The sequence below is a fragment of the Paramormyrops kingsleyae genome, chromosome 2 (genome assembly GCF_048594095.1).
Source record: "Paramormyrops kingsleyae isolate MSU_618 chromosome 2, PKINGS_0.4, whole genome shotgun sequence".
In the NCBI taxonomy this organism is placed as follows: domain Eukaryota; kingdom Metazoa; phylum Chordata; class Actinopteri; order Osteoglossiformes; family Mormyridae; genus Paramormyrops; species Paramormyrops kingsleyae.
The window spans coordinates 12349979-12369152 of NC_132798.1; positions in this window are offsets into that span (position 1 = coordinate 12349979).

The following is a 19174-nucleotide window of genomic DNA, read 5'->3' on the forward strand; positions in this document are numbered from 1 at the left end:
GATATTTCTCATGCATTGAGACAGAGGGCTCCTGGTCGGCTTCTGGCCCAGAGGGCCCCGAATGGACACCCCTGCATTATTACCTCTGTTATCACTAGTCTAGCTCTGCACACCACTGGCTGTGATCCTGCCCTGGTTCTTTGCTTTAAATCCAGCTGCAATATGGGTCTGTTTCCACTGGCAGCTCTCTGAGGGCACGTCACTTTCTCAGTGCCATATCACAGTGCGCCACTGTGATTAAAACATTCATATTGGTGGGTGTAAGATTGGGTGGCATAAGCAGGGGCATAATCTCTTGATTAGCCAATGATGTGTTAAAATCAGCGAGTGACAGCAGAGGGGGCAGACTGGGGCCAATCAGCTTTCAGCAGGGCAAGCAGCACTGTGGAGAGCATACAGGTCGGCTCGACAATAAAGACATGCCTTTGGGTGTCTCTTCCCTAACGGCAGTTTCGGCCGTCATCTTCTCGCCACCAGATGGCGCTCTTGATCCCCCTCAGACTGGCACGACAAATATGGTAATCGATTAAAAAAAAATAGATCTTACTCATCAGCTCTTCCTCTGATGATCAGTGTTTACTTTAATGTTTCGGACTGCGAACAGCACAATTTCGCCTCCCTTTTAGCACATTTTTTTTCCACAATCACAAGGATAGACTGGTGTGTTTTAGCTCCTAACTCATTCCACTGGGTCAGAGATTTTTCAACACACCAGAAATACACCTGACGATAACACATAGGCGCGGGACACGTTTTAAGCTTAGAGTGCTGAAAGTCGGAATGACCAATACATTTTACTGAAGTTCTTTTGTATTATCTTTTTTCACCAAGTTTTATGTGTCACGTATACAGTTGTACACTGTTCGATTAGTGTAGTGAAATACATCGGTGGCTATCAACAGTTACAAGGCAACAAGCATGAAAACACCATTACAACGTTCGTTACAACGATTCTCATTGAATTGCGAGATAATTAACAAAACGCTGCTGTTTCTTTGAGGAAAAACTGGCACTGCAATACCACAAACAACCATAGGGGGTGGTGAAGCACCTTCGGCTCCCTAGTCCAGCGCTACTGCGGCGATTAACGCTACAGCACTCCCACCCCCAGGGACTCGACCTGCTGCATGTTCCTAAGGCATTTTCATTCAGTTCTTAAAAATGGGATTCGAAAAAAAGATGTGAAAAGCCATCTGAAACAAAATAGAAACAAATAAAATTAATAACCAAGTCAAAGTGTAGTATGGTGAACAGTTAAAACAATATAAACTAAAACAGAAGTAAATAAGTTTATAATAATTATTTTTTATGAGATTATTGTTCCTCCCATAAATAATAGAAGGAAAAATTAAACATTAAAGTGGCACGCTGGGTCAGTGGGTAGCATTATAACCTTGCAACTCCACCTGTGTGTTCAGTTGCTCGTTCTCCCTTCATCGCGCAAGTTTCCTGTCAGTACTATGGTTTCTTCTTGCAGGCTAATGACACGAAGTTAGATGTCTATAAACTGCCCGCTGAGTTTTTAATTTCACACCTTTGGGTTTCCCACAGCCCAGTGCGAAAGCTCCTTTGACACCGACTTTGGCCGGGAAATGTGGCCTACTCGCCACCAGAGGGAGCAAGTGATCCATGTTTAACACATACTTTCCACGTGGAGATCAGTACTGGCTCTTTGATGACAGTAGGGAGTGGCCACACCAGAGCCTGGGAATGGGCAGGGGTGGGGGTAGCCCAAAGGGGGACGTGATGCCTACCTCCACACCTGGATACCTGATATTAACAAAGTACTTCTTTCGAGGTAATCACTTTCAGTCTTACCCCTATATTCCTGTTAATGCTAATAATAAAACAGTATAATGTAAGACTAGATAAGTAGATTTGTTTGATTTACTTGTGATCCACGATTTCCTTTATAGTGTCAGCAGCAGGATTTGTTTACACGATGAAGTCCTTTCTTAGTTGCTTATCAAACAAGTTTGTTCAAATTATGTTAAAAGTGACTTGCTTCACAGTTCTATGTTTCATACAGCCACAGCTTTTACTGGTGTGATTCAGCTTCTGCGGGGGGTGGGGGGGGAGGTCAGTGGGTTTCTCACACCTCCAGGGCTGAGCCTTAAATTCCACCCCCATTGTGTGTGTGTGTGCATGTGTGCGAGCATGTGCGCACTTGTAGGGTAAACATATCCTTATGGGGACGGCTCATTCATTTAAATGGAAAAAATGCTAACGCTAACTATGACAACCTTAACCCCTACCCTGCCCTAACCATAACCATAAGTAACCAAACAAAATACAAGAGTTTTTGTGTGTGTGTGTGTGTGTGTGTGTGTGTGTGTGTGTGTGTGTGGTCACTTGTATATTATGTGGGAACTAAATGTCCCTAGAATGTGAGGTAATTTTTAGGGGCCTAAGAGGCAAATTTTATAAAAATCTAAACTAAAAACGGCAAAAGTCTCGTATTTTGTGTGGTTACTTATGGGTAGGGTTAGGGCTGGGTAGGGGTTAAGGCCGTCATGTTAGGATTAGAGTTTTCCCCATAGAAATGAATGGAGAGTCCCGACAAAGAAATAATTACAAACCTGTGTGTGTGTGTGTGTGTGTTTGTGTGTGTGTGTGTGTGTGTGTGTGTGTGTTTGAGTGTGTGTGTGTGGTATCTCTGATGGACTGGCACCATGCCCGGGTACTTCTGCCTTCTGTCTCTCAGTGCCTGAGATGAACTCCAGACACCCTGCAACCCAGCACTGGAATTGATGAATTAATGGATGGATCAGTTCTCTCCTGGAACGAAAATAGAATATGTACTCCATTGTTATATTACTCACGTACGTTGGGATAATTTTGTTACTCAGCAGGTTGTTTTTTAAAGTAATTCTAAAGTCATATTGATTTAAAGCTGTTACACTTTTACACATCTTTGCAATTATTTCCTCGCGTGACCAGAAACCTAATCTAAGCCAGAAGAGAGCAGCAGACACGTCCATCCTTTCCACCTCCTCTGCCATTTTCAAACTGAGTATTTCTTAATCTCCCAAAAATCTAATGTACACAGCTGAGTGGAGACTTGCTTCTTGGAATATAGTACAAACAAGGTGGTCAGACGGGAATCTTTAGAGCATTTCGCCGTGCATATTTACAAGTGTTTCATGCACTTGCTATATATAGAAAAAAAAAAAACAGAAAAAAGCAAATGTTGGGGACTTGTGATTACAGTAAAGTCAAAAAGCATAACTTCATATACAGCCATTTTTATTTTCAAGCGAAAAGCTGAAATCGGTGATCTCTCCCATTTCAGGTACAAATCGATACTTGTGGAGGTTCACAGAGATATAATCATGACACCAAAGTATGTGTGAATGCAGTGTGTGCCCCCTGTGATGGACTGGGGGGGGGTCCCCTGCCCTGACAGAGCGGCTGGAAAATGGATAAATTTGGTTTAATCAAAGGAAGGGTGAATTCTCATATTTGAACAATTCTCACACCCATTACGCTATTACACCCCCTACCTCATCAAAGGAAAACCTTTGTCGACCCTATGATGTCTAGGTACCCGCTTCCGGCGGTTCTCTCTGAGCGTGAGGCCCAGTATACCTAAGGATTCTAAGGGGTGGCAGTACCCAGGGTATACTATCACAAACCTTAACAGAAATTACTACAGGTGTCGTTCCCCTCCAGGATAATCCTTCTTAGGACTGGAACCTGTAGCTTTTTTGGTCACGTGTCAAGCTCCTGTAGTGTGGTATGACTGTATACACAACCCTCTGAGATTCTCTTTCTGTTTGGGTCGAACCCCTTCAAACCTGGATTAGGTCAAAGCAGGTGAACAGAACCCTATCCCACTGTTACCTCGCTGACAGGGCTAACCCTGGAGGTCTCCTTGCGCGACCTACACCAGAGCACCGTTATCGCACCCTGCCGCAGCCCTCCCTCCCCCCGAGCCTGTCTCCACAGCCTCTTGGCAAGTTCCCCCGCGGCATCCCGACAGGCAGACGGGCCGCAAGCTCCTCCGTTCCTCACCAGCATGACTGCAGGAGAGGTGGCAGCTCTACATGCCTACATGGGGGATGTGCATTCCGGTTCCGTCGCGGCAGACAGCCGTCCTGTCACTGAGTCACCGGGGCCTCTCCTAGAACCGTAACTCTGCAGTGATTCCACATAAGGTTCCATCAGATTCCGCGAGCACGGTGAGCCCTGCGACTGACACATGCTGCTCAGAGTCGTCTTCCCAAAGCAATAAATCTCTGCCTCTGAGAAACATGACTTCTGGGTCTCAGGTTTTGATCTCATCCATCACGCAGGGTTCTTCCTTCAGTTCTCTTTGTGCTGCTGTTACAGCCACTGTGCCGCAATGTGTCGAGCCTTGGGGTGCAGGAAGGAAATTCAAAGGCTTTAGAGGAAGTTTTTCCCACCTCAGTGCTTAATGATCATCCCACAGGCGTGTAATGTGCTATTTATATATCTGCCCTCCCCAACTTCAAAATGAACATATATACTGATGTAGAGCTGTTGTACTGTTACCATGTAAGACGTGTAAATATCCAATTGTTTTAATATGCTTGTACAAGTCGGTCAATAATCCTGAGTGTTCTCTTCATAAGAATCACATTGCTAAAACAGCAGAAGCAGTCTTTTGTACATTAAATAAACCATAAGAATCATATGTCAATCCGTTCATTTTGCAAACATTTTCCAGCAAAGGCTCACAGGCACCACAGCCTTCCAGACAGTAATTAAATATATTGCCCTTTTGTTTCTGGTTTATTTATCTTGAGCTTGGATTTCATTTACCTGGACAATTGAATTTCACTTGAATCTGCATACATGTGATGGCCTGTCTTTACCTCACGTCAACCTAATTTTTTCCACCCAAGTCCAGTTGGATGTATTGCTGAGTAGCTGACTGAGCAATACGTATCTTTCCTCCGAAGACTATATTTACCCCGATATGATAGCCGAACATGATACAGCATCTAGTATGCAATATTGACCAGGATTCATTAATGAGAGAGTACAGTAAGCAGCCAATTCCCAGGTAAAAGGAGCCCAGAGCCTGGGGAATATCGCCTTACCTCCACACATCAGCCTTATTTCCCCTTCTTTTACTGTAAAGGCAACTCCGCTGTGGCCATCTGGAAACTGAATCCAGTTAATCTGCCATCCCAGATCTACAGCACAAACCCATAGTCTTCAATCTTATGATGTGATGGTATTTTGCATTCTTTGAGCAGTCCTTGCTAAGTAGAGTCTGAAGTTATACTTAATTCAAAGAATTCGAAGTTACGTCTAAGGACCCATGGTTTACAAAACAAACACACAAATAGCTATAAATAAATAAGCAAAGTAACTTAATAAATAAGGCCGTGCACAAAAACAAATATGGTAAGTTTTAACCATTCAACACATTCATCCCTTAAATTGTCAATTTTAGTTTAATCTGCGAGCAGCGTTTAGATGTGTGTGTAATCTGGGAGCAGCATTTAGATGTGTGTGTAATTTGGGAGCAGCGTTTAGATGTGTGTGTAATCTGGGAGCAGCGTTTAGATGTGTGTGTAATCTGGGAGCAGCGTTTAGATGTGTGTGTAATCTGGGAGCAGCATTTAGATGTGTGTGTAATCTGGGAGCAGCGTTTAGATGTGTGTGCAATCTGGGAGCAGCGTTTAGATGAGTGTGCAATCTGGGAGCAGCGTTTAGATGTGTGTGCAATCTGGGAGCAGCGTTTAGATGTGTGTGCAATCTGGGAGCAGCGTTTAGATGTGTGTGTAATCTGGGAGCAGCGTTTAGATGTGTGTGTAATCTGGGAGCAGCGTTTAGATGTGTGTGCAATCTGGGAGCAAAATCACAACGCCTGTTATATACTGAATGATCAATTTGCCGACAGAGACTAGGATCCTCACGCTTATTTTAAACCTCCTCGGATGAAAACCACCGCCTATTGCATCGCTTTATAAGTTCCTGAAGCACAAGATCCATCTGGGCCTGCAATGGGAGTGTGCTTTAAACTCAGAATTTATTATTAAAGCCTTTGCCATTTAATTCGCACGTGCGATTCTGCAATTTTTCATTATGAATCCACGACGAGGCAGGTTTTAAGCCTTTGAAATTATTATTTATTTATTTCTATTACATATAAACTCTGTAAAGTATCTTCTTGGATGTTGCCAAGGACTGCGCCTTAAATCACGAATGCTCACTATTGCCGATATTGTGCGCACGATGGTTATTAGTGTCACTGCAGCGGAGGGGGCGGGTCTGCGTGTGCGTGCGCGCGACCGGGGCGCGGTGCAGCAGCAAGCTGAAAAATGTCACTAGCGGGCACGTATATCCGCAGACTCATCCCAACCCCCGCTGCAGACAGAAGAGACAAGCAGGGGGGGCTGTAAGTGCAGGGCGGTGCCCCAGTACGGATCTGCGACGGGGTGCGTGCAAAAGAGCGCAGGGTGGAAAAGGGCGATTATGCTAAAGACAGGCTGCGTGATGCCCTCACACTGGTACAGTTTAACCCTCAATGGGTCCTTGTCAGAAAGTTACGTTCCAGGTCCTTGGGGTTCAAGTTGCACCCCTATCCATTGGCATATATAATTCAATGGTACCAAGCTCAAATTCAATTAACTAAAGTTAAGATACATTTATTAGTTAACTGCATGATGCTTGCACAGCTTACGCAGTGAGATAGTGCAGTTAAAGGGGTTGCGGCAGTGGGGGGGGGGGCAGCAGAGGAGACTGGTCATATAATGCACATTCCGACTGTATCCTCTTGCAGAATGTGTCGAAGAGCTTCAGCTGTGGAATACCTAGCCATGGTGTTATATCTTTTCTAACAGTTGAAATGTAAACAAAACAAAATGGCTGACTTTTTTTAATATCCGAAAATGTTCTAGAATATAATTACATAAAAAATTATAGTAGCAATTATCACTAATTAACTGAATTTGTCGATCATATCAATGTCATAAATTAACCCTAAAAAGGGTTATGTAATAGCAACTGGACTTTGTTTTTCATAGAAGACGTTTTGCACTCCATCCGGAGTGCTTTCTCAATTCTGACTGACTGGCATAGCAGGTTGATGAACCCTGTGGAATCCTCAAGTTGTTGGCACTAGATGGTCACCTGTGGGTTTTTGTTGTTCCTCCTGGCTTTCATGTGTTTCACTGATACCACCTGAGGCCGAGCGTGAACGACTTTGGAAGCGTCTTGGCAAAGTTGAAAGAACTGCATTGTAGGTGGACCGGGAGGACAACTGCTTCAAATGAACGACCGTCGTTGAACAGAGGTGGCCTAAGACGTCTATCACCTACCTACAATGCAGTTCTTTCAACTTTGCCCAGACGCTTCCACAGTCGTTCACGCTCAGCCTCAGGTGCTATCAGTGAAACACATGAAAGCCAGGGGGAACAACAACAACCCACAGGTGACCATCTAGTGCTAACGACTTGAGGATTCTACAGGGTTCATCAACCTGCTATGCCAACCAGTCAGTCAGAATTGAGAAAGCACTCTGGATGGAGTGCAACACTTCTTCTATGAAAAACAAAGTCCAGTTGCTATTGCATAACCCTTTTTTAGGATAACCATGACCTGGATAACTGAGAATCTCCACAGACATCTGTCATAAATTAAGTTTTTTTTGGGGTGCATTTTGCACCCCCGAAGAAAGTATGCCAGCGATAATTGACGTCAACACTTTTTCTATCATTTTCTGCATGACCGTATGTAAAACTGGTGCACTTACAATGTCCTAGAGGATAACTGCTGTAATTTTAATAACAACATGGTAGTAGCCATAGAAATGGGCAGGGGGTGCAGAACGCACCCCAAGGAACCATTGAGGGTTAAGCAGCGAGTCAGAAGCCCCACAGAATCGGATGAACAATTCCTTCTCCTGGCGTTTCTTGGATAATAGTGAATAGAAGCAATACACATATTAGCAATACCAACCGAAAAATAAAAGTGTTTGAGTTATCACTCGAAAAAATATATCACTGTACAACCGTGTTTTATGTTGAATTTGTGGTTTATGTTGTCGTTAAACATTAACAGTTATTTTCTGTGTAAAATCCCCTTTTAAATTTTGACTAATATAGTGTCTAACCTGGCCTAAACGCTGGCCAGATGAGCTTTATTAACATCTGGAATTTTCCGTGCAGTTAATTTTTGCTCTTAGATAAATGTTGCAACAGATTTTTCCATTTAAAGTTGTGACTTTGCTTGTTTTTCATAGTTGTCAAAGTAGCTTCATAAAACACCAAATTTATGTTTTAAGTGTCTGTTGGTGTCACTTTTGCTTGGCAGTATAATTCGCTTGGCCATTGTTTTAATCCATCCATCCATCTTCATCCACCTTTCCTGGTCGGGCTTGGTGGTGGGGGGGGGGGGGGGTGGTCTGGCCCGGGTTGCATAGGCAGCAGGGCGCTGGAGTAGATCCTGGCCGTGATACCAGTCCATCGTACAGTGTTAATGTTTGATGCAATATGAAATATTAACACGGAGTGCCAGGGGAGCATAGTACAAGGAGAGATATGAGATAAGGCTGAGCTGGAAATGGGGAGAGAATCTGCTCGTTTCCAGGATACAGAGGGCATTGTGAACTGGTGCCTGCCACACGCACACACACACACACACACACGTACACACGCGCACACAGTTGTGCGTACACACACGCGCGCACACACACGCACAAGTGATAACCAAGTAATTCCTCAGACATTTCTTCCTGTATTCATGGACTCCAGATTTTTCAGGTTTTTTTATAGGTGGGGGGGCGGGATCAGATCTAACTAAATTCTCTAAACTAGCTAGCAGAAAGTAGAGCGGGCGATGTCTCAGGGATATAAATATGGACATTACTCGGTCGAATTCCACACAGCCGCTCATCCATGCACTGTCCCTCTCCCAGACGGTGAGCCCTTCCGCTTAAGGAGAACACTAGGGGGCGTGTCCTGTTGGTGGGCTTCGGCTCAGAACAGTTTCTGCACTGCTGTTTAGCCATACAGCTATGTTAATTAGGATGGCACTTTAATTACAGCTGGCTCATGTTCTCCTTGTCACACCCCAAAAGGACTCCTTAAAATAATGACGGTGTGGCAGGAGGAAGGAGCAGGGGGGCTGGGTGGAACAGCACAGCAAATTTCACGCACTAATTGCTGTGCTTCAAATGTTCAGTACTTAATAAGACCAGGACGACAAGGGATTCTGGCACGGTCATCCGTCATGGCTGCGACTTGAGAGAGCTCCGGATCTCTTAGGCTAGATGAGTGACAGGATGGGTGTGGCCATGTGCAAATTAACGTGTTTGGGTGTGTATGAGACAGCGGGTTAGTGGGTTAGCACTCTGCACCTGTGATCGGAAGGCCGCTGGTTCGAGACCTGTGACTAGCAGAGTGACAATTTTCTGCAGGCCGACTGCCCCTCCATTGTCGGTGGAAAAAAAAGTGGCTGCCAAATAAGTGAATGTGAATGATAGCATTCGTGCAGGAGTCTCTGTGTGCTCTGCAGCCCGAGTCACTGTATGCTCTGCAGCCCGAGTCTCTGTGTGCTCTGCAGCCCGAGTCACTGTATGCTCTGCAGCCCGAGTCTCTGTGTGCTCTGCAGCCCGAGTCTCTGTGTGCTCTGCAGCCCGAGTCACTGTATGCTCTGCAGCCCGAGTCTCTGTGTGCTCTGCAGCCCGAGTCACTGTATGCTCTGCAGCCCGAGTCTGTGTGTGCTCTGCAGCCCGAGTCACTGTTTGCTCTGCAGCCTGAGTCTCTGTGTGCTCTGCAGCCCGAGTCACTGTATGCTCTGCAGCCCGAGTCTGTGTGTGCTCTGCAGCCCGAGTCACTGTATGCTCTGCAGCCCGAGTCTGTGTGTGCCCTGCAGCCCGAGTCACTGTATGCTCTGCAGCCCGAGTCTGTGTGTGCTCTGCAGCCCGAGTCTCTGTATGCTCTGCAGCCCGAGTCACTGTATGCTCTGCAGCCCGAGTCTGTGTGTGCTCTGCAGCCCGAGTCACTGTATGCTCTGCAGCCCGAGTCTCTGTGTGCTCTGCAGCCCGAGTCTCTCTGTGCTCTGCAGCCCGAGTCTCTGTGTGCTCTGCAGCCTGTACGCACCATGCGCCCGCGCAAGGTCAGCACTGCAGCGGAGCTTTCGCGAACTCTGGGCCCTCTGCCGTGCCGGGCAGGGATTCAAAGCCGGGCTGTTCCGCAGCCTCTGATGAAAGGCCTTGGCAGCCCGCCGGCCGAGGGACGCAGACGCTGCCGGCTCAGCAGGGCCGCCCTGCCGGGCCTGGCTTCAGCAATGCAGCAGCCGGGAGCGGATCGCACACCGGATACCCAGGGCGATTCTCTAGCAAGGTATAGGGGACGGCGGTCAGCCCTGAACCAGAACAACACAATAGGCATGCATGTGGGTGAGCTTCGTAATCCACATCAGAGGATGCCTTTGCGTTATTGAGCTCTATTTTCTTCTTTGAAGCCATTATAAATTCAATTTTTATGTTGGCATAATAAAGGAAACCATTATGTTCAAGGTTAATACCGACTTAATCAGTATATGAACATCAAAGAATCAGTTAAGCGACTGGATGCAGATGCAGCCATCTGGAGCTGAGACCAGTGTTTGATCTCACTGCAGCATCAGGGCACTCGCCCTCCAGCCTGGATGAGTTTAAAGCTGCATAATTTTCCCCACATTTGACATGGACTTTTGAAACCATTTCTACCACAAAAGCACTACCGGGGAACAAGAATCTGTGAATCGGTGACTCGCTTTCCATGCTTTGGTCCACTATTCCGTTTCCTGCAGCCATGAAGATACTTGATAAGCTTCTGTGATGGAGGTATGGCTACCGACCCCAACTCACCCTGCATCTCTAGCACCTCTGGGACGAGAATTTGGGGAAAAGTAGGGCGAGGCATCCCCAGAGGACCTGGATATCCCCACCGGAGGTTGCCGAGTGGAGGAAAAAAATCTTTATCTTTATTTATATCTTGTATCTCTTTTCCAAACTGGCTGAGTGCAACAATGGCATCTTCTGCTTTTCAACTGTGAATACAGAATTTAAAAAATATCACAAGTCCTGTAAGGCAATGTGTACATGAAGAGATGGAGACTGACTGCAAAGTGCAGAGCTGCTTTAATCACTCGGAACGGCTTTTTTATGAATCGGTATTAGAGCAGGGATTTTGCAGGAATATTTTGCTCTGAATTTAATTGTCAGTCTGAGCATAAAGTAACGAGATGCTGTAAAGTTTGACAGCACCTGTCATAGGGCATAGGAGTCTACAGTGGCAGGAGCTTCGGGTTGCATCACCTGTCTATGCAGTGCACATCCAGCAGAGGGCAGCATGTGGCCTCTGCACTATTCTTTGGAACCACCCCACCCACGGCTCAGAAATCTTGCTGGTTAACTCCCTTCTCTGCAGTGTAGAACGCAGCCATCACACTGCAGTTCTTTATCTGTGTCACTTTTTTGTGATTTTAATTCTATTGTGATTTTAATTCCTTTTTTATCCTCTTAATTTAGCTAAAAACATGGCTTCCTGACCTGAATGTTGCCAGTTTGAGCCCCGTTTTTAACCTGAGTTGCCACGCCAGTGATACTGCCAGCACTGTAAATAGATAATGGCTGTAAACAGGTTTGAATAAATTACATGTTTTAAATAGAGGCTGGGGAGAGGATGTCCCGCGGGAAAAGACGCTGCTGCTCATCCACTAATAACCTCATGGATGATCGATAGGAGCCTGCAGCCTCAGCTGGACGTCTCTGTCTAACGCGAGTGGAGAATCACTCTGGGCACCAGAGCGAGTGCCGAGTCCAGGCCGTGAGCTTCTGGCTCCGACTGCTCTGCCCGCACAGCCGGGCTGGCAGGCTGACGCCTGAACACGGCCTGAACACAACCCCCCCTGTGGAGTCCCGGCACTCTCCCGCAGCCTGGGTTAGGTGCCATAAGGTGCCCATCCCCCTCCCCCACTTTAACTCAGGAAGGCAATCGAGCAGAGTCTCACTCCAGCGACAATGTTGAGGAGAACATCAACTGCAAAACCGACATGCCAAGGAGCTGGAGGTGTGTATGTTTCCAGGCTTTGGAGTTTCATTCCGTCTTGACAGGTCGTCCAAACCTGTTCCTTTCTATGATGGAGAGTACATATCTGCAGCTGTACAAGCACACACTGTCACACACACACACACACACACACACCCAGGGAGGTCAGAGGGACATGTGTACCCTGGCAGATTCAGGGGGCCTGGCACGTCACAGGAGCCTTGAGCACTGGCCCCAAGGTGACATTTTATCAAGGGGGCTCAGAATTTGTCAGTACGCCCCTATAAACGCCATGATCTCTCTTCTTCCCATTCCTGTAACCTCCACCTACAACTAAAACCTCAGTTTTCCTCACCAAGGAGAAGGACAGACCTCCATTCTCATCACTAATCATTCGTGTGTCGTGGGGCGTCTCCGGATTGATGTCCCACCATGGTGCTGCTAATTAGGGCCCTGGCCATTAGCAACACATCACACCCGCATCTCCCTGCAGGCTGGGGTATCCCATTCGGCTGTCCTTCCTCAGGACGGCGTCTCTGACTGCAAGAGTATTTAATGAAAACAAACGCTTTTGCGTGCCATGGACCCTTCAACCATGTGACCTGGGCTCCTGTTCTCCTGGTGCTCGCACTGCAGGCCTAATCAGAGATGCTGAGATCTGCTGACCCAGCTGGTGGGCGGCTCACAGAAAGAAAAGATGAAAGTAATTTAGAGAAAGGTAACTCAACTCGGGAATAGCGATCACCTCAGACATACATTCGGCCCATAGAAGAATTCCATAGTCTGTCAAATGACCAGATCTGTCATACAGACACACAACTCTGCGGGTTTCTTTACCTCCGGGCCGAAAGGTAAGCGTGGGCTTCACCTGAAACACCTGACTGGGCTTCTCGGTGATGTAGCGAGAGGGCGGAGCAGAACTGTGACATGCCTGAGATGAGCCGCCTCTGGAACAAACCCGGCTGCGAATACGTACAATTTTTATAAAGTTACAAGTTACTAAGTAAGCAGCTTCGCGAAAAGCATCAGCAAAGCAAAGCGATAACCAAATATAGACGTAAGCAGGATGCGATGTGCTGGCTTGGCCTCAGCTAATTGTGAGGGCTTGGTGTGAAGGGGGGGGGGGTGCGAAGATACAGGGAGGGGCCACTTGCTTCCCCAGCGGAAAAAAGCTTAACGGCCTTCATTCTGAAGGTCTGCGTAGTGTGGCTTTTATTAACCAACCGGAAGGGTCTGTCTGAGCATGTATGTGGTGTGTGTGTCTGTGTCTCTGTGTGTGACGTTGATACTGACAAGGCATTTTCTCCGTGCCCCCGTCGAAGTCTGTCCCCGCTGCCTTTGCAGAGGGTCCCCCACCCTGTGCTGATGTCACAGGCCAGCAGGCGCGACAACGTCCCCTGAAGAACGGCCAAGTGCACAATGTCACCTCCAGAGGACAGACACCTGCCAAGCAGCAGATATAACTGACAATAACATCCCCCCCCAGTGTGCACACACAGTCTGAAATGAGCTCATGGGAGTTTTACTTACACAAAGAAGTTCTGAGGGCAGAACAAAAAATGATTGGTTCAGAGAGATAACCAATCAGAGAGATAGCCAATCACAAGTAAAACTCCCATGAGGCTGAAATGACTGTAGTTCCTCCTCAGTTTGTCCTGCCTGGGTGTTTGTTCCCCTAGGAGCCCACACTGTCCGAAAAGCTTTGTAGTCAGTCATGGAAAATCATCAGCAGGACTGTGATCAGCCCACACGGCAGTGAGAAATGCTGATGTCTGTGTCCAAAAGCCCACTAGGGAGACCTGACACATGGTGAGCGCACAGTGACTGCTAGAATGGCCCCATCGAAATCTGTATGAATGATTTAACATTGCAGGGCCGTTTCATTATTCAGCACCCTGTCAGGGGCGGCCAGGAGTAACCTTCACTTTTAATTTGACCAAAAATCCCAAAATATTCTAATGCATATTGATGAAAATGGACTTGGAGACGCTCTCCGGGTTACAATGGTCTGCGTTATGACATTTCGACTTTACGACGAGTGTTGCAATTCCATTCTGTTTTTTCACTTTCAGCGCATTATTCAATAAATTACATGAGATATTCAACACTTTATTGTAAAATCGATGTTGCGTTAATGATTCTGCCCAACTGTAGGCCAATGTAAGTGTTCTAAGCATGTTTAACGTATGCTCTGCAATGATGTGTGATGTTAGGTTATGTGTAATGTATTAAAATGCATTTTTGCCTTATGATATTTTCGCATGACGATAGTTTTAGCAGAATGTAACCCCATCAAAACCCAGGGAGCATCTGTCTTTGAGAAATATGTGTTTATGCTAAACCATGCCTGAATCAATCCCCCCGTTGCGATACAGCATAACACAAGACCTCGCCAAAGCCTCCAGTGCATAGTGTTCATGTCAAACACAGGAAGTGAGGGCTCTGTTCCCATGGAGGTTGACATGGTTTTTCCTGCAGCCTGTGGTTCATACCTACCCAGAAACATATGCTGTAAGGGCCGCTGGCTTCACGTTTCAGTCATTCACCACTGAAGTGGTTTATAACTGAACGGAGAAGGGCAGGGAAACAAGAGCTAAGATCATAGCATGCAAGTGGTAGAGCTGCAGTTAAGGGGCTTTGTGCAGTGTGAGTTACGTAAGCAAGCATTAAAGGAACACAGCACACGTCGGTTGCAATATTAATGCCATGTTAATCAGCAGACACTGTAATCCAGATCTCCACTAGTGCTTAGAAACCTGGCCAGTAAGACCTGGCACCCTATATCATAGCACCTGCTAAGAGTTGAATGCACAAATGTGTGTCTGTGCTTGTGTGTGTGTGTGTGTGTGCATTCTTAGCAGTGAGGCTTGTTAATCAAAGAAAAATGTGGAGGTGCGGCAGGCAGAGCGGGCTGCAGAGGCAGCTGGGAGGGCAGGCTGGCTGAGAGGGCGGGCCAGCTAGGAGGGCAGGTCAGCTGAGCGGGCAGCTCAGCTGGGAGTGCAGGCCTGCTTTGTGAGTGGGCTTGCTGTGAGTGCAGGCCGGCTGGGAGGGCAGGCTGGCTGAGAGTGCAGGCCGGCCACTGGCCTCTCAAAAGGAAGCATTTGGTGCAGAGCTGAAGCAGAGCCAGGCGTCGGGCTGCCGTGATTTACCGACACTAATGTGGGCTCTGCTTCAGCAGCGTGTGGGGGTGGGGCTGGGGGGGTCTGCGGGATGTAATGTAATGTAATGTCAGCGTACTGATCACATGGGCCGAGGTGAGAGGGGTAGTTGGGTGTTTGTGCGTGTCTGTGGCACACATACAGAGTCACACACATACAGAGTCACACACATACAGAGTCACACACATACAGAGTCACAGACATACACAGCCACATACACTCACAAATACACAGTCACAAACACACAGACAGGCACACACACAGACACAGACCCACAGAGACACACAATCACAGACAGATACACAAACACAATGTGTGTGTGTGTGTGTGTCTGTGTGTTTCTGTGTCTGTTTGGCTGTGTGTAGGGGTTTGTATTTACCACATTGTGGGGAGCAAATGTCCCCACAGTGTGGTAAAACGTTTCACTTTTAAGCTTTTAAGCTTGTGTATGCGCGTGCGTGCGCGTGTGTGTGTTCACGCATATGTGTGAGTCTGTGTGTGCGTTCGTGTTTGTGCCTGTGTGTGTCTGTTTATGTTTGTGACTGTGTGTCTGTGTTTGTGTGTGTCTGTCATTCTATGTATGTGACTGTGTGTCTGTGACTGCGTGTGTGTCTGTGACTGTATTTGTGACTCTGAGTGTGCATGTGTGTGTCTGTGTTTGTGTAACTCTTTGTGTGTGTCTGTGACTCTATGTATGTGACTGTGTGTCTGTGACTGCGTGTGTGTCTGTGACTGTATTTGTGACTCTGAGTGTGCATGTGTGTGTCTGTGACTATGCGTCTGTTAGTGTATTTATAACTGGGTGTGTGTCTGTGTGTCAGAGTGTGTCTGTGAGTGTGTTTGTATGTAACTGGGTGTGTGTGTGTGTATCTGTGACTGTGTTTATTTGTGTCTCTACCCACAGACAAGGACAACAGAGAGGAACTGCATATCTGTCTCTCTGCCCATAGTCCAGCCACTCCCCAGTCGGTTTGCAAGAGCATTGTGGTGTTCTGTGGCCTTTCTCACGACCTCTGTGCCCCCCATGCTGTTTCCTGGACCAGGCTTTTAAAAATACACTGACCACCCCCCGCCTTCTAAAGTAGGGCCATATGGAAGATTGATCATTGCACGACAGACCTCACCTTTCATTCCTTTTACCATTTTACAGTCATGCGAACATGCCCGCTTCACACCGGCTCACGCTTTGCAGAAGCATCTTTTTGTCCCCTGTAACCTTGAAGCCGTACATGACAGAGATGCCGACGCATTGTGGCGCAGGCTGGCGGGACAGCCTATCCATCCTGCATACGAGGGCACTGACAGAAAATTATTACGTCAAGCGTCCGTTTGGCGTCTGAGGTTTCGCGAGGGCTGATTGCCTTGTCCGTTCCCCCTTAGCTGACCTCGACATTCTAAATTAAGCCACTGGAAAAACTCACCCAGTCGGCCCTCTAAGCCCACCACAGCTGAGTGAGGCCAGGGTCATCTCCACCTCTTGTCCCCCCCTGGCGAAATGCTATTGGAGGCCCGGAATGGTGCCAGAGAAGCCGCAATGCTACAGGAGATGCCAGCACGGTCCAACAGTCGGAAGACTTAGAAGGTCGCCCAGTGGTCCCCAGAGGCGGGACTGCGGTCTGATCTCCGCTGAGCGCCACGTTTGGCATAGAACCAGAGCCCGAGGCGATTGGGTCGCGGCTGACAGGAATGCTGAGAAGCTGCCTCCCCAGACGAGCCTCCAAGCCCCCATCAGGTGGGGGGGGGGGCTGTGCCGGGTCCCGCTGATGTGGTATCACCCTGAGGACTGCCATACTCTCCAGCTGGTAAATTCTGCCAGCCCCCTCTGTACTGCAGATTTTCCCCTCGACGGGGGTCACATCCATCAGGTATGATAAATAAATAAAGCCTGTTCTGTCCTTCCAATCTCGACAGAGCGGGAGGGCAATATCAGCGCTGTCCTCAGTGGGGGGTGGGCGCCTGTCTTCCCCTGGAAACCCCCTGGGTCATGATTTTCTTCTCCTCAAATGTTTCTCCTCGGCACACAAGAGCGGCGATACGGTATGAGTCACACACGCATTAACAAATTCTGCTACTTAATATCCTGGGTGTAAGTTTTCTGGAAACCGATGCGCTTACATTTATTTACACTTATTTGATTTGGTGACACGTGTAACTGAACCAATTTAGATGTAACACAAACATTAGTAGCCGTGAAATGGGTATTTATCTGTACAACCATTTCCCTGCATTTTTGCTCAAACGACTGGAGAATATTTGTTGACTAACGTAGCGTAGCGTAGCTGACAGGATCCTCAATCCAGGATCATCACTGTGAGAGGAGCAGCCGCTGGCCTGTGCCTGCTGGCTGGCAAAGGTCTCTGGGTACGCAGCAGGAGCTGGTGGGTGAGTTATGGTAGGCGCACGCAGTCCTCTCTCTCCTCGCCGCTCCCCTCCTCGCTTCACACTGAAACCCCCTCCCCAGGGGCCCTGACACACCGTTGATGTTGTGATTCGGTGCTGCCGACGTGTGACCTCCTGGCTAGTCGGGGGTGGGGTCGAGCAAGGGGAGATTGAGAGGTAGGGGGAGGGGAAATGAGTGTGGAGCCTCTGATGCATTGCAGAGGAACTGCAGAACTCCAACGCATGCAACTGCTGCCCCCCCCCCACCAGGCAGACCCCACAAACAGTCGATATGACATCATCAACACACGCCCCAACAAAGCTGCAGATCTCCCATGGAGGCGGCAGCACCCCCCCCCACCTTGAATATCACCCGACCCTACCAAGGCTGTTAACGCGCGGTTTTAATTATGGGCACACTTCATATTTTTGAATTACGGGCCCAGATTTACAGAGCAACAAGCAGAACAGGAGTTACCGTCCTGGGCTTGTGACCAGGAATGATCAGAATAAAAATTTTAGGGGCTTTTAAATGTTCAAACAGACCTTAGATTACTTCAGGAAAAATGTCCAGAAACGTTAAACAGTTTATAAGGCATGTGCTGTTTGCCAGTGTATCTATTCCAAGGGTTTCTGTCTGATGTATGCTGTACAGCCCTGTGCCAGTGGGACTGGGACATTGTGGTCACATACATCACCGCATGGGATCAATTTGAGTGTTTTACTGTGATCACATCAACTGATCGCCAAAACGAGCGCTCGCTTGGACAGTAAATCCTATTACTGTGCCAGGCCCGTCACTGGCAAGATAGGACAAGTGTTGGGCAGCCTGTTAGTGTCACTGGGTTTGTGCTGGGGGGGGGGGGGGGGGATGGGGCAGGATGCATTATCCAAAGGAGCTGGGGAGTATTTCTGTACCAACATCGGGAGAGACTAAAATGGAGATGAAGATAGAGGCAGGGAGAGAGGGGTGATTTAGATGTGTCTGCAAAGGGACCTTTAATTTGTCCTTGTGCTCACTTGTATTTTTGCAGTAACCCCATGTCTTAACACCACACCCCCGCCGCTGAATGAAGGTTATTTTGCAAGCCACACCATCGACTTGACTGATGCTTGCTTTTTTCTTTTCTGCTTAATCATCAAGGTCCGTGATGTGAGCCTCCAGCACCACATCTTCATCTCTGCTGGGATCGGACTGCCAGGTTCAAAACATCCATCATCTCGAACAAATAATGTCGTCTAATAAGACGGACAAGTTAAGAAACTCGCATTCAGACTAATAGCGGGTGGCGTTCTGAGACAGCATGACCCGAAAATGTTCACAGGATAAAGCAGCCGTTGTTCTAGTAAATGTCTAAAATGCAGTAGGCCGTGTGAGTTATGTTGTGTATTAAAACTCTGGCTTCAATGTGTAGTAGTAGATTTCATGAATCTTGCTGCTTAGGATGTTTAGGTTCCTCATGAATGATTTACCAGACATGCATCAAACCTGCTGTTCCGAAGACACGTCTTCTTTGACGCAGGAGAGCGTTGCCGCTCTCTGCCAGAATGATCCGGATAAAAACTTTGGTGGGAGTAACTTGCCTATTTCTGTCACGCTACCGGTAGGTCCATGGAAATATC